A 17480-nucleotide genomic window follows, 5' to 3' on the forward strand; every position below is an offset into this window, starting at 1 on the left:
ACTTAACATAGGAGTACCAAAATATATAAAGCAACTATTAAAAGACCTAAAGGGGAAAATTAACACACATATTATTTTGTTCAGCATTCTGTTCTCATCACACCACTCTCTCCACAGCCCCGTGAAGACATCCTTACAATATGCCAGTATCTCTCACCTCTTCTGGAATGGCTGACCTGTCCTCCTGACCTTCTTGGTCAGACTCTCCCATCCTCCAGGACTGACTTGAGTCCCACCATCTACAGGCATCCTCCCGGGGTGCTCCAGCCATTGTGGGTTGCTGTCTTTTACAAGTTTTGAGATGATAGCAAATCTACAGAACACTGGCAAGCATTTCAGTGTTGCTTCATGTACTTACCTCCACAGCGAAGCGTAAACTCCTTGAGCAGCAGAACCATGTATAATATTCCGTGGGAGTTCTCGCCCACCCTCCTCACAGTGGTTAGCCCTGAGTACATGGAAACAAATCTCTTTCTATTGATCTAAAATTTTAAAAACTGGATTGAGTTCTTAATCAGCTACTGATGTCAGCTGCTGGTGAGAGACCAGAAACAAGTAGCCTCAATAAGGTAGAAATTCATTTCTGTGCATTTAACAAAGATCATCAAGGTCAAGCACCTGTAGTAGGGCGGCAGCTCTATTTGTCGTCGAGGTCCCGTGTCCTGCCTCTCTGTTTCCCAGCCACAGCAGGTGGCTTACATCCTCATGGCTTCTTTGTGGGGCCAGGCAGCAGCCGGAGGTCCAACAATTTATCCAGGAAGGAAGCAGAAAGGAAGGCGTGACCTGCATAAATGACACATGCCCCCCGTCTGCCCCTCCCCCAAGAGGTTTTCCAGGACTTGCCACCTCACAGTTTCTACTAACATTTCTTTATTCTCGGTGGCTGGCAAATGTGGTCTTTTAATTGGGCACTTTAAATCCCCAAATGAGATGAGAAGTCGTTCTAAGGAAGAGAAGTTGAGCGAGTGTTAGGTAGGCACTTCAGGGTCTCTGCCACAGTGGTCATCATGTGCTCAGTATTTTAATGTGTTTTGTTTCATTGAACCCAAAGAGCACTGTGCTGCGAGTCATGGCTCTAGAGCAAGACTGCCTGAACCCGTATCCCAGCTCCAGCTGTGACGAGCTGTGTAAACGCAGGCGAGTTATTTATCCACTCTGTGTCTCAGCATCTCCATCTTTAAAATGGGGATAACAACAGTATCTACATCATGAGCAGTTTTAAGGATTAAATGAGTTAATGCATGAACTCACTTAAAACACTGTTTGACTGACTTTGTAAGGATTTACTTTTTGTTATATATGTTCTGTGAGGGTAGGCCTAATTGTTATTTTGAGTGGCAAGATGCAAAGCTGACTCTTCTAACTCCAAGCTCAGTGATCTTTCTCCCACACCACTGATTTATGGGGCACCAAGAGAGGGCTGCAAGGAAGGACTGCAGGAAAAAAGGTGGTAACACCCGAATATGAGCTTCACTCCTTTGCAGTTTTGCTTAGGGCTAGTGCTTTCCATATCTCGGTAGTCTGTGGCTTTAACTGTTTAATAAAGCTTCCTGCAGCTTCTGGATCTTGCATACCTACAAGAAAGTATGTAAAACATCATTTGCCAAGATAAGACCAGCTATGTTTTTGAAACTGCACTGCAAGCATTTAATAATAAAAATGTTTGTTTTCCTTGATGTATAGAGTAACTTTCAAAGATTCAAATGGTTTCACGTATTAATCATAATAAAGTGGCTTTAGTCCCAGACAACTGCAGCATTCTCTGTTCCCTCTCAGAGTGACCTGGCATCACTAGCTGTTTTGATTGCTCCTTATCTGATTGGAGCTTCCTTAGGAATTCCCACTTCTTACACCTGCCAGTGAAGGTAATGCCACCTCAGCTCATGGCACTGGAAGGAAACCAACACTAGGCATGAAACAAGAGTCTTAGTGACAGCAATGGCATTGTAGACTTGTGAACCAGACCTATGGCTTCATGTTAATCACAAGTCGTGGCTAGAACCTTTCCTTGTATTTAAATTGCTGAGACATTTCTTTCTTGAATCAGAGCAACAACCCATATTTAAAGCATGCATCTCTGAAAGTCCTCTAGCCAAGTCTGTGAGTACAAAATTACATTAAAAACATTGTGGCTGGGTATTCCAGACAAGTTGCTACAACCACAGTAGAATGTGTTTTTTGTCAAAAGTGAAACATCAATTATCTTAGTCTATTGTGAAAACAAAGAAACTACAGAGTAAAACAAAATCTATAGACCAGTCCAACTGCCCTTAGGAAGGAAGGCAGTCATGCTGCAAAGACGTACAAGCATGTGGCAGAGGAGACCGGTGACCCTCCTTCCATCTCTGGCCACAATCATGTAACAGGTGCAGCCATGAACAACCTAACAGAATCTCACACATCATCCAACACCATCCCTTTTTCACTTGTTTGTTTGAAAGTCTGGGCAAGACACGTCACTACTTTGTATTCCTTTTTCCTTTACTACATCATGGAGATGCTAAAAAATGTAATACTATTTGAATCTAGTTAACTTCTAATTGATCTGACTAGTAATAAAATGCTCTGTAGTAATGATAAGTGCACTATGAATTATGAACAAAAAGCAGTTATCTGGCAGATTGCACTATTGTGGAAACATTCATGGTCTTTCTCAAATTGTTGATAGTAGTATTTGTCAAGCTGGCATTGTGCCCAAGGGTGGAATAGGTGGAGATGCCCTTCATCCAGAGGAAGTGAGAGCCAAGCGAGTCCAGGCAGATGCTCCAGAGGTTGAAGTCCTGTCACCGGTGCTCATTGACTGGGACTCTCTCTCCCATGCTCACACACATGAATTAGCATCCTTACCTTAGCAGCCACGTATTCAGTTCCACCACCTGACAGTGCTGTATCTGCTCCACTGCTTTGTCAGGTTCGTGAGTCCATAACCCACAGAGTAGGAGAGGGTCTTGGGGTCCTCCATGGCCCAGCCCCTGAAATGCTGTGATGACAGCACCAACATGGAATTAATTTTAGTAGTAAATGTCACATGAAAAATAAGAACACATATTGTCATGGAAACCTAAGCAGCGCACAGTGTCTGGCACTAGTAAGCATTCAAGAAAAATGTGTTTATTCAGTGAATGAAAAGTTCTGGACAAGAATTCATGGAATACAGACTTAGTGCTTATGGCTTAGGTGCTGTAACTATGTATGTAAATCAATCATTATATAAATTAATGAAAATATGCACACAAAGAGAGTAATTTCTATGAAAACTAAGTTGAATGCTTTGGCAAGACTCCATAAATGTAAATCTATCAAAATTCTTTATCAATTCAGGTGTATGAAGAAAACTAAAAATTTGGGGGGAAAATCATAAAATATATCAAAGAAATTTGTACTCTACTGGCTTCACAAATATCTTTAAATTCTTGCTCCTCTTGAAAAAAACTAAATCTGGAAATTGTGTATGATGAATTTTAGATGTGCATTAGGAATTCAAAGCAGGGAATCAAGTATAAAGGAAAAGACCTTGGCACAATATCAAAATGTTGCCAAATTAATGTGGATTTTATAAACCACTTAAATGAAAATAAAGTTAAGCATGTATTATTTTTAAGCTTCCTCAGTGAAAACTTCCTCATTTTTTTCCAACTAACCAACCAATCATTGGACCTGAGAACATCAGAAAACAGGGCTTTATCTCAAAAATGTATGAAACGATTTTACAGGTCTTCAAGCCTAATAGAAATCTAACTTATGTGCACTTATATCTGTTTTACCAATAATTCACAAGGCCAGTCGATGAAGAATACAGTGAGAAGTGACGAACTGACTGATGTCTAGTTGATTCTGAAGCCGTGAAGATACCTATTGTGGCTTAAAAGGAGACGACACAAAATTTCAGTGCTCATCAATTGGAAGTGTGACCCAATGAGCCTTCCTTAACCTCAGTGGCTATACCAGGAATAACTAACTCCCTCCCCGACAACCTTGGTATAGATGATTTTGTACATCTACACCATATATACTTGTGCACACATGATATACATATCTATGCCTATACATGTATAAATACACAGTTACACATACATCCACAGAACACTGAACACTCCACTCTTGCCATAATCCTATTCCTATAAACTCAATTTCCAGCCAACGATCTGAAGTTTCAGAAACAAAATTACTTAAAAAGAAACTTTACACCTAGCTTGCACCTTCTTAGGGATTTTCTGTGGTAGCAGGTTCTTAAAACTTATTCCTGACATTTAAAAAGACTTATTACTGATCTTAGGCAATAGAACTTAACACCTAAACAATCTGTCCTGCATTTTCCAAATGCTTTCCTGTATAACATCCTTGTGAAGCAAATAATTAGAATTTTCACAAGTTTTTTCAGATGATGCAACTTAGACTTGGTTAAATTATCTAACAACACAGGCACTAATGAAATTTATTTCAACACTATTATTTACAGAGAGAAAATGACATAGGAAAGATGAAATGGTAGTTCAATAAAGAATTATTTGGCACAGATTATGTGCATTGCAAATGAGGAAGAAAAAGAAATTGTCTCTGCCCTTAATATGATTATAGTACAATGTGATGTGCGTGAAGCGAGACTTTTTTAAAGCACAAAGTGCAGGGGCAAGAACAACTGACTGTTGTTGGTGGAGGGTGGCAGGAAATGTGTTGCTAAAATAACTCAGAGTATCTTGAAGAGTAAGATTTCATTTAGCAGACAGAGGAGAAGGATGTTCTTATGAGAGCATCATGATGTATCAAGGTGCAAAATGCTTTTTTGAGCCAAATAAAATCATAACAGTACAGAATGGTCCCCAAGGTTTCTGTTGGAAATTGTAGAACATACAAAAATCACTAGGTGAATAGTCTGTGTTCCACGCATGGGAATTTTAAATCTATTTTGGGCCACAAAGAGCTACTGAAGTTTATATAGGGGAGTGAATGACATGACCCACTGCATTCTAGAAGATTTTCTCTGTCAGTCTGGCTCAATTCATTAATCTGAATGACAAAGAGAAGAAATTGAAGAGAAGAAAGACCAGGATTAAGCTGTTGCACTGAGAATGAGGAGATGACAGTTCCAGTTTTTATTTTGGTAGAATTAACAACACTCAGTGCCTTTAAACATAATTGATGACTTTCCTTTGTGAGTGGAGTCTAGGGTTAAATGAAATTTACGCCATCAATGTCTACTTCTCTCCCAGATTAGGCCCAGAACATGACAGATGGGCCAAAGAACCTGCAGAGGGAACTGCCGAGGTGCAGCATGTGGGTCTCCACTTCTCCTGAGTTCAGAGGAGAGAAGGTCCTGGAGAGTCAGGAAGAGCATTTAATTGCTTCTAACCTTGTGGTTCCATAAAAGCAGCTAGAGAGGCCAGCAAATTACTCCATGTCTTTCTGAAAACTTTTCCATTTTTGTTTGAAATGAACAATTACTGCTTTGGGGGCAAAAATGTAGAGACCAATGTATAATTTGTATTTTATCTTATAATGTAAAATATCAGAACGTTGAAAAAGAGGTCCAAGGTAATTTTAAAAATGGAATGCTTTTAACCAATCATGTCTCTGATAATTGAACAGACAAATAAGCATGTGCACACATAAAATGGCAGCCTTTTAAGTCTTGTCAATGGAAGTCAGCTTAAAAATTAGGCTTGGCCAAAGAGATACCCACTGTTACTAACGGGATTGTGCCCAAATTTTATGCACCATATGGGAAGCTATTAACTCATAAATTAAAGGCCAAATAATTTTGAAATATTCTATTTTAATACTATGTGTATTCAAATCTATTATGGATGAGGTTTGATATAGAAATGTATAACAGTGACTTTCTTCTCCTTAGTCCTACAGTTAGGCTAAGGTAGAAGTCTTGGGCGAGAGTAATGCTCACCAAGACATGAGTGCAATGATGAGGAAGAGGGTCGGTTCACTGGCTTTATACGTGCTTTCAATGCACTTTATATCTCTTCATAGAAGGACTTCATATTTCCCCTAGAGTTCTCCATGGGGAAAACAGATGCTTATTTCTTAGTTTGGCTTCTCAAAATTTTCCTCCTTATGAGATTCAAAGTCCCCACTATAAAAATAAAAATAAGAGTTTTTAGACGTCTGGGAACCCCTGGAGTGGATGCTACAAGCACAGGGGCAGGAAGACTGCTCACTGGTATCAGGCACAGAGAAGCTATTGTGTACCTCATGTCTTGGTCAATTCTTCACCTTCTGATGCGTGAGCTTAGGCATACGACTTAACCCAGATGCATCTCCATTTCTCCTGTGTAAAAAGTGTGAGAATTATAATTACTTACCTCTTAGGGGTGTTATGACACTAATTAATACCTCAAAACTCTGTGAATAGGAATCATTCTGCACAGATACTAATTACCATTATTTAAAGAACAGCCGTAAAGCCAGATGCAGTAGAAGAAGGTGGTGGGCAGGGCTTCAATCTCCTTAATGAAGGCCAAATAACAGTTAGTAGGAAGAACAGTGAAGAAAAATAAGGCAATTAACGAAGGACTGCAAATTAAGGCATTGCATTGGTAGAGCTTAATCAACAGGGCATCTGCTGAAAATGAATGTGGGGTGCACATTCCGTGATGAAAAATCCCTGAAAATTTATTAGCCTATGGCACTATTTCATGAAAGAGAAAATGCTTCTAACACTTGCAACCTAATGGTATGAACAAATTTTGAGGGATATTGCCATACTTTGTACAATCAAAATAAGACTAATTCACTTAAAAGATACCATGTGAATCCACCTGACACTGTCCTTTTATTATGTTTAGTATTTCAAGATGTGAAAACAAATAAATTCCTAGGAATTACAGAAGAGACAGTGGTCAAATTAGAATTCCAGAATCTCCCTCATATGTTATTTTATAATTGAGGAAGATAAGATATTGTGTCTTAATGATGTTTGAAAGGCTGATATCTTTTCAAGATGTCATAGTTGTTTCCTGTGATTTCCACAACCATATCCTTCAGGATTCTGCCATGGTTACTCTCTGGCTGCACCAAGGGGAGCCTGAGGAAGACAGGTGCCCAGTCTTCCTTGACCAAGTTCACATACCATGACCTAGTAAATCTCTTGGGGTGATTTCTGTGAGTTTTCTGGGTCAAGAAATAGTCTGAGAAGAAAACAAGGGAATTCTAAAGTTCTTCCTATCCTAAGACCACACAATTCCTAGCACCCACATATTGCAGAATTCACATTTTGCACTTTCTCCTAAGACTTCTGCACAATGACTTACGCGTTCTCAATGTTACAAGCAGCTACAATTGTCTAAGGGCAGAAATGTTATGAGCATGCACTTGTGTTGTGTGTGGGTGAGCTAAGCAATGGGTGGCCCCACTGGGAGGCCAGAAAACATGCTGCCAGGCTCAGGTTTGGAGAGCCCCACTTATTATCTTACATATCTGAACTGTATCTGACAACCACTTATTTTTTATAGGGATCAGATACAACATGAATTGAATTTGTACTATATGCCAGGCATACCCACGGCTGTTTTCCCATTCCAGATTCAAAAATCCCTAAGTAAAATAGGCATTTTCATCCCATTTCTTTTCGTTGAGGAAACAGGTTCGAGAGGTGAACTAGCATCCTAAGATAGATTAGCACCATGAGACGTCTTTGGCCTCCAGTCTAGCGATCTTCCTTCTACACTCATGGCTTCCTCTGATGTCATAATTATTTCAATATCTGAAAGGGCTCTATGAAACATGAGTGTGCCACTTCCTGATGGGCCCAACCCCAGATCACAAGTCTAGACACGACACTAGATCCTTTCCCTCAAGGACTAACCGCCTGTGGGGCAGAGAGTCACAAAACAAATTCCCAAACAAGCGTTTTGTTATAAGTGTGAGTAGTGCTAAAAGGAACTTAAAGGTTATTTATTATAATATCCACTATGCATAAAACAAGCTGCAATTTTTTTTCAGAGTAGTAGTATTACTTTTAATGTAAAAACATCTAACCTCAATTATAGGCATGTGTCACTTAACGATAGGGATACATTCGGAGAAATGCATTGTTAGATGATTTTGTCATTGTGCAAACATCATAGTGTGAACTTACACAAACCTAGAGGTAAAGCCTACTACACACCTAGGCAGATGATATAGCCTATTGCTCCTGGGCTACAAACCTATACAGCATGTTACTGTACTGAATTCTGTAGGTATTTGTGTATCTAAATATCTTAATATAGAAAAGGTACAGTAAGAATGCAGTGTAAGAGATAAAACTGGTGCACCTGGTATAGGGCACTTACCATGAACGGAGCTTGCAGGACTGGAAGTTGCTCTGGGGGAGTCAGTGAGTGGCGAGTGAATGTGAAGGCCTAGGATAGGACAGCACTGTCACTATTGCAGACGATATGAGCACTGTACACTTAGGCTACATGAAGTTTAGAAAAAAAATATTTTTCTTTCTTCAATAATAAAGTAACCCTGGTTTACTGTTACCTTTTTACTTTATAAAATTTCAATTTTTTTTAACTTTTTGACTCTTTTGTAACAATACTTAGGACACAAGCACATTGTACAGCTGTGAAAAACATTTTCTTTCTTTATATCATTATTCTATAAGCTTTTTTCTATTTTTAAATTTTTCTATTTTTTTTTTTACTTTTTAAACTTTTTTGTTGAAAACTAAGACACAAACACACATTGGCCTAGGCCACACAGGGTCAGGATCATCAATGTCACTGTCTTCCACCTTTACACCTTGTCCTACCAGAAGGTCTTCAGAGGCCATCACGTGTATGGAGCTGTCATTCCCATGATAACAATGCCTTCTTCTGGATCACCTCCTGAAGGACCTGCCTGAGGCTCTTCTTGAGGAGGTGTCACTCTTTTCAGAAGTATGTCCATGTTGGTTTGCTTGGTTTGTTTCTTTTTTCATCATAGACTTGCTTGTAAGCAGATAATGCACCATGAACAGTCCTCTCTACTCATGAAAACTTTTTGGTGTTAGGGGTCCGTGTTTTCAAATTTTTTAAGGAGCTTCTCGAGGTCTGCAACAGCTTCTGCTAAACCTTTCACTGTGAATTTTCTTGGGGGTTCTTCTTCTTTTTCTTCTGTAGTTTCCTTTTTTCTTGCCTTTTCTTCAACTACATGCTCCTGTTCCAGTTACATTAACTCCTCATTAGTCACTTCCTCAGGAACCATGTCTAGGAGCTCCTCAATGTCATTCTTATCCACACTGAGGTTAAGGTTATAATCTTATGGGACCACCATCTTATATGCAGCCAGTAGTTGACTGAAATGTCATCATGTGATGCATGACTGTAATGCTCTACACCCCTATATCCAAGGGAACTGCCTGCTGCCTTTCCCCTGGATTTTCACAGCTCCCAAGACTTCCAGTGCATCTTAAGACTCTGCATTGAAGGATGACAAGAGTTGAGTGTATAGTTACCATGAGGGAAAGTAAATGGATGCCAGGAAAGCAGCCTGAGAGGTTGAGTCAAGAATAAGAGGACTATGGACACTTCCATGTGGCCTGGCTCAATCCTCCAGGGAATTAAGAGGTCTAGTGTCAGGTCCCTGACAGCTCTGACCAAGAACCAAGAGGCTTCTCCTCCTGAGCCTATTGGTGGAATGAAATCCGCAGGTCAGTCTCAATGAGAACTGTCCTTCAAAATGCTCACTGTGACCACAAGAGTCTCTTGACCACTCTCTCACCTTGAATTGAACCCTGGAACTGTGCCTCAGTGTTTGGAGATAGCCAGTGTGTAGCAGCTGAGACCTCTTCATTTATTAATACATGTGGCTTGATTTCTAGAATATTCTCTCTGTGAGCTGTTGAAGGTCTCTGAATTAAGCTATCTCTTCCTGCACTACAGAACAGCATTATATCAAGCACACTTCCCTAGGGCACCTTGGATAATGGGGCAGAACGGCAACATAATGTGATGTCATAGCAATTCCTAACCATTCCAAATCTGACTCACCCCAGTAATGAGTCAATAAGGTCTGTGGCTCAGCAACGGGAGCTTACACAGTGGAAAATTGAGGCAAGATGTTGCAAAAGAAAACCTAGGAGCTGTACTGGAGCAGCTACACCAGCTCCTAATATTTATTATAGGCCAGCTCAATCTGTAATCTGATCCCTGTGTGGTACCCAGAGCCTTCCTTGCTTCCTTTTCTGAATCACTTCTCCTTTTCAAGTTCCTTATACAAAAGAAAGATTGAGGTCTCCTTGCTAAAATGAGACATACAAGATTTACAACTTTGAGGTTTTAAAAGGAGGAAGCAGAATGAATGAGAATAAGTCTCATCATACAAGATTTAGTCTCCTCTGCTGCTGACATCTCATCCTAAACTTGTATTTCTAAGATATGTGTTCCTCAGGGTGATAAAGCAGGATTATTGCCTTCCCTCTTTCATTCTACCAATACATTTGATTATTGTAATTCTTCAACAGTTTGTAAGGGTATCCATCTCTTATTTTTTTATTTTTATTTTTTAAATGTTGCTTGGCACATAGTGAACATTTATTGATACAATAATAAGGAACTTGGAAGACAACATAGGGTAATTCACTAGTTTCCAAAATTGCCATTCTTTTTTATTGTGGTAACATTGGTTTATAACGTTATATAAATTTCAGGTGTACATCTTTGCATTTCAATTCCCTCCTCCCTCCCTCCCTTCCCCTCTGGTAACCACCAATCCAATCTCTGTTTCTATGTGATTGTTTGTTGCTGTTTTTATCTTCTACGTATGAGTGAGATCACATGGTATTTGACTTTCTCCCAGTGACTTATTTCACTTAGTATAGTACCCTCAAGGTCCATCCATGTTGTCACAAATGGCCGGATTTCATAATTTCTTATGGCTGAGTAGTATTCCATTGTGTATATACACCACATCTTCTTTATCCATTCGTCCCTTGATGGGCACCTAGGTTGCTTCCAAGTCTTTGCCATGTGAATAATGCTGCAATGAACCTAGGGGTGCATGTATCTTTACGCATTTGTGTTTTGATGTTCTTTGGATAAATATCCAGCAGTGCAATAGCTAGATTGTACAGTAATTCTTAATTTTTTGAGGAATCTCCATACTGTTTTCCATAGTGGCTGCACCAGTTTGCATTCCAACCAGCAATGTACAAGGGTTCCCTTTTCTCCACAAGGGTTCCCATCCTCTCCAACACTTACTGTTTCTTATCTTGTTCATTATAGCCATTCTGATGAGAGTGAGGTGATATCTCATTGTAGTTTTGATTTGCATTTCCCTGATAGTTAATGATGTTGAACATTCTTTCATGTGCCTGGTGGCCATCTGTATATCTTCTTTGGAGAGATGTCTGTTCAGATCTTTTGCCCATTTCTTAATTGGGTTGTTAGGTTTTTGTTGTTGAGATGCATGAGGTCTTCCTATATTTTGGATATTAATTCTTTATCAAATATATGGTTTGCAAATATCTTTTCCCAATTCTTAGGTTGTCTTTTCATTTTGTTGATGGTTTCCTTTGCTGTGCAGAAGCTTTTTAGTTTGATGTAGTCCCATTTGTTTATTTTTTTCTATTGTTTCTCTTGCCCAGTCAGACGTGGTACTTGAAAATATGCTGCTAAGACTGATGTCAAAGAGCATATTGCCTATGTTTTCTTCTAGAAGTTTCATGGTTTCGGGTCTTACACTCAAGTCTTTAATCCATTTTGTGTTCATTTTTGTGTATGGTGTAAGGTAATGGTCTACTTTCATTCTTTTGCATGTGGCTGCCCAGTTTTCCCAACACCATTTATTGAAGAGACTTTCTTTTCTCCACTGTATATTCTTGGCTCCCTTGTTGAAAATTAGTTGTCCATAGATGTGTGGGTTTATTTCTGGGCTTTTGATTCTGTTCCATTGAACTTTGTGTCTCTTTTTTTGCCAATACAATGCTGTTTGGTTACTATAGCTTTGTAGTATATTTTGAAATCAGGGAGTATGATACCTCCAGGCTTGTTCTTTTTTCTCAGGATTCCTTTGCTTCTTTGGGGTCTTTTGTTGTTCCATATAATTTTAGGATTCTTTGTTCTATTTCTGTGAAAAATGTTGTTGGAACTTTCATAGGGGTTGTGTTGAATCTGTAGATTGCCTTAGGAAGTATGGAGATTTTAACTATGTTAATTCTTCCAATCCACGAGCACAGAATATCTTTCCATTTCTTTGTGTCTGTTTCAATTTCTTTCAACAATGTTTTATAGTTTTCAGTGTACAGATCTTTCCCCTCTTTAGTTAAATTTATCCCTAGGCATTTTATTCTTTTTGTTACTGTTACCAATATTTTTGATTATTGTAACTCTTTAACAGTTTCTAATGGTATCCACCTCTTTTAAACCTAATAAGCATACGAGGAATCTCAAGGTTGTATGCTTTGAACACCTGCCCCATAAACTCAAAATGATTAACTATGAAAAGTTCAGCATGCACCTCTTAAGACCTAAATGTTATTGTAATTTGATGGAGAATAGCGTTGCTGTGGACTGAATTACGGCCCCCACCAATTTATATGTTGAAGCCTTAATCCTCAATATGACTGTATCTTGAGATAGGGCTTTTAGGAGATAATTAAGGTTAAACGAGGTCATAAGGGTGCGGTCCTAATCTGATACGATTGCAGGCCTTATAAGAAGAGAGAGATCTCTCTCTTTCCAGTATACACACAAAGGAAAGGCCATGTGAGCACACAGTGAGAAGGCGGCCATCTGCAAGCCAGGAAGGGACCTTCATCAGGACTTGACCATGTTGGCACCTTGATCTAAGACTTCCAGTGCCCAGAACTGTGGGGAAAAAAATTTACATTGTTTAAGTCCCCCAGCCTTGGTATTTTGTGACGGTAGCCCCAGCTGACTAATAGAAGCATATTCAGTAATATACTGAACACTCTTTTCTACAATGCTTCTACATGGTGTCTAGTAGAAGAGTGGGACAGATGGAGCTACTCATCCCAGGAGGCTTGGCACAGAGAGAAGACTCACAGACACTGATAATGTTTGTATCAAGAAATAGGAACCCCTATGCCTCAACTATCCTTCAAAAGAAATCCATTCACACAGGAGCTATCAAGATACATAGGAACTCAATCATACCTTCTGTGACTCTCAGATCTTCAGTAAAGTTTCTAAATTTTGGGCTATTTTTGCTTTGAAAACTGATGTAGAGTGGAGCTGAGATAGCAGAGAGGAAACTGAACCAGAAGAAGAACTATGAAGACGCAAAGAGGAATTTTCAAAAAGTGTTTGGAGGACTTTGAATGGCCTCCGGCCATGGAAGTGAGGTCAGGCCAAGGACGAGTTCAATAGGCTTTTTGGAGGGCAAGAATCTTCACTTAAAATTAGAGCAACAGGAAAAACACAGAATATGAGCTTATGTCAGAGTTGAACCATACTAATAGAAACTCGGGGGTTTTTCCCACTGGCTTATATAAGAGAAAATGTACTTCTGCACTTTCCTAAGGATTGAATGAGGGGAAGGAAAGGATCTTCAAGATGCAGAGTAGATGAGGTAGAGGATAGAGACAAAAATAACTCTTCTTACGTTGCTGAACTCTGCTTACGATCTGACTTAATGAGATTGTTCTCCTCAAAAAAGGGTAAATGTACACTTTTTTATCCTTTAACATTAGTGTGGATAATCTCACTTAACTTGCTCCCCAACACTTTCTCTGAAGATTTAATTTGTTACTGTGTATTTTTTGAATAATAAAATTACAAATTTAGTAATATACAATAAGGAAATGAGGTAAGTCAAAGTGCAGTTAAAGGACAGATAAAAATAAAGAGGAGACAAACTAAGGAATGCAATATTTATTAAAAAAGCAAACAATCTGATTAAAAAATGGGCCAAAGACCTTAACAGATACCTCACCATGAAGATATATAGATGGCAAATAAGCACATGAAAAGATATTCCACATCATATGTCATAATGGAAATGCAAATTAAAACAATGAGATACCACTATACACTTATTAGAATGGCCAAAACCTGGAACACTGATGACATCAAATGCTGACAAGGATGAGAAGCAACAGAAACTCTCATATATCATTGGTGGGAATACAAAATGGAAGAGCCACTTTGGGAGATAGGAATTTTCTTACAAAACTAAACATACTCTTACCATGTGATCCGACAATCACACTCCTTGGTATTTACCCAAAGGAACTGAAGACATATGTCCACACAAAAACCTGCACACGGATGTTTACAGCAGCTTTGTTCATAATTGCTAAAACTTGGAAGCAACCAGGATGTCCTCCAGTAGGTAAATGGATAAATGCAGCACATCTAGACAATGGAATATTATTCAGCACTAAAAAGAAATGCTCTATCAAGTCATGATAAGATATGGAGGAACCTTAAATGCATATTAATAAGCAAAAGAACCAAATCTGAAAAGGCTACATATACTGCATGATTCCAACTATTTGACATTCTGGAGAAGGCAAACCTATGGAAAAACTAAAAAGATTGGTGGTAGCCAGCAGTTGGGATTGGGGGGCAAGAATGAATAGATGAAGCACAGAGAATTTTTAGGGCAATGAAACTACTCTGTATAAAACCATAACGATAGATATTTGTCATTAAACATCTGTCCAAACCCATATAATTTATAACATCAAAAGTGAACCATAGTGTGAACTATGGCCTTTCGGTGATAACAACTTCAATGTAGGCTCATCAATTGTAACAAACATACCACTCTGTTGCAGGATGTGGATAGTTGGGGAGGCTGTGCATGTGTGGGGGCAGGGAGTATATGGAAAATCTCTGTGCTTTCCCCTCAGCTTTGCTATGAACCTATAACTACTCTAAAAAAATAAAGTCAATATTAAAAAAAAGTGAATGAGAAAGGATAGTTGCAAAAGAGTAATGAGCAATTGTAGAGCAGAGAAAAAGAACTGAGCAGCAGAAACCTTGGGGATTCACAAAATATCAAGTTCCCAGAATCTCTTGATGTTAGGTTTGAGCCACATGACTAGTTTTGGGCAATTAAATATGAATAAAAGTGATATGTTCATTTACAGGCTAGACAGTTAACAGCTGTTGTATTCCATTTCTTAACAGCCACGTGTTGCTAGATTAGTGATGTGCAATAAATATTATGCAGGCCACATATGTAACTTTAAAATTTCTAATAGCCCCATTAAGATAAATAGATGAAATTAATTCAATAATACATTTTACTGAATCCAATACATCCATGATATCCTTTCTTTTTTTTTTTTTTTTGAGGAAGATTAGCCCTGAGCTAACATCCGTGCCCATCTTCCTCTACTTTATATGTGGGACACCTACCACAGCATGGCTTGCCAAGCAGTGCCATGTCTGCACCCGGGATCCAAACCGGTGAACCCTGGGCTGCCAAAGTGGAACATGACAACTTAACCGCTGCACCACCAGGCTGGCCCCATGATATCCTTTCAACTTCTAATCAACACGCAAATAATTATTGAGATATTTTACATTTTTTTCTTACTAAGTCTGATAAATCCAATGTCTATTTTATACTTATAGAACATTTCAATTCAGACTAGACACATTTTAACTGTTCGATAGCCTCATGTGGCTAGTGGCTACTCTGTCAAATAGCAAAGTTCTGGAAGGCCTTGCTACTGGATGAAAGAAGCCTACTGCATCTACATCAAACTGTCGAAGCAAGAAATAATCTTCTGTTGTACTAAGCAAGCCACTGAGATCTGAGGGCTTATTTGTTACTATAGCGTAGTTTACTGCTACTCTGACTATTATAAAAACTGTTATAAATTCAGGGCCAATCAACAGACTTTCCCTCTACCTCTGAAGTTTAAAGAAATTGGATGTGTCTAAACAAAAATAAAATCTTTGACCAGGAAATTAGGTGAGGGATTGATGCACTAATGGTTTTCACCAGTGGAGGCAAACTTACTGAAGAGTGGAAGAGATGGAGTTGACTGTCTAACCAGTCACTATCAGTTGTGTGCACAAAACTGAGTTCTATTCACAAGTCAAACAGATTAGGAGACTCCTTTCCTGCTTGATTGTTAAAAATCTATCTTTTTTGGAGGATATCATTCAAACACTAAGGTTATTATTAAATATGATAAATAAACATGGCAAGCAACAGGATATTTTGGAGGATATGACAAAGCCATTTTGTGTAAACCTAATTCAGTCTGACTTTGTTTTTCCAAAAAGGCCAGACGTAGCCATTGAGTGTGCATTGTATATCTGCTTTAAGCATTTGCTGAGTCCCAAAGACAGGAACAAATGGCCTTAAGATAAAGATGCAACTTCCCCCATATTGGCATTTCCTTAAGGATAAGCATCTCTCCCTAGGCTAGGAACTGATTGCTCTGCTCGCCTGTGACCACCCAGCTTGAGACAAAAGATCTGCCACCCTGCTGTGTCCATCAATCTCTGTGCTGAAAGGGCAGTCGTGTGACTATTGTAAAAGGGACATTTCAATCCTATGTGAAACATTCTCTTAGAGGGTATATAACCACTCTGCAGACCCCACATCTTTGGTGCTCTTCCTTCCTTGGAGAAGGAAGGCCTTGGGCTATATGGTCCTCACATTTGGCTCAGAATAAACTCACCCCAAATATTCATTTATAGATTGGTTATGGATTATTCGCATTGGCACATACATCTTTCCAAGCTTTCTTCTTTCTTCTTTTTTTTTTTTTTTTGATATACCAGGCATTTATTGTACCTGATTTTATCTATGTATTTATATCATATATATTTGTTTTTTTTATTAATGTTATGATAGATTACAAGCTTGTGAGATTTCAGTTGTACATTTTTGTTAGTCATGTTGTGGGTACACCACTTCCCCCTTCGTACCCTCCCCCCACCACCCCTTTTCCCTGGTAACCACCGATCAGATCTCCTTCTCAATATACTAATTTCCACCTATGAGTGGAGTCATATAGAGATCGTCTTTCTCTGACTGACTTATTTCGCTTAACATAATGCCCTCGAGGTCCATCCACGTTGTTGTGAATGGGCCAATTTCGTCTTTTTTTATGGCTGAGTAGTATTCCATTGTGTATATATACCACATCTTCTTTATCCAGTCATCAGTTTCTGGGCATGTAGGCTGGTTCCACGTCTTGGCTATTGTAAATAATGCTGCGATGAACATAGGGGTGCAACGGACTCTTGAGATATCTGTTATCAGGTTCTTAGGATAGATACCCAGTAATGGGATGGCTGGGTCATAGGGTATTTCTATTTTTAACTTTTTGAGAAATCTCCATACTGTTTTCCATAGTAGCTGTACCAGTTTGCATTCCCACCAACAGTGTATGAGGGTTCCTTTTTCTCCACAACCTCTCCAACATTTGTCGCTCTTGGTTTTGGATGTTTTTGCCAATCTAACGGGGGTAAGGTGATATCTTAGTGTAGTTTTGATTTGCATTTCCCTGATGATTAGCGATGATGAACATCTTTTCATGTGTCTATTGGCCATATTCATATCTTCTTTTG

This window comes from Equus przewalskii, chromosome 25 (assembly GCF_037783145.1).
Source record: "Equus przewalskii isolate Varuska chromosome 25, EquPr2, whole genome shotgun sequence".
Taxonomy (NCBI): Eukaryota; Metazoa; Chordata; class Mammalia; order Perissodactyla; family Equidae; genus Equus; species Equus przewalskii.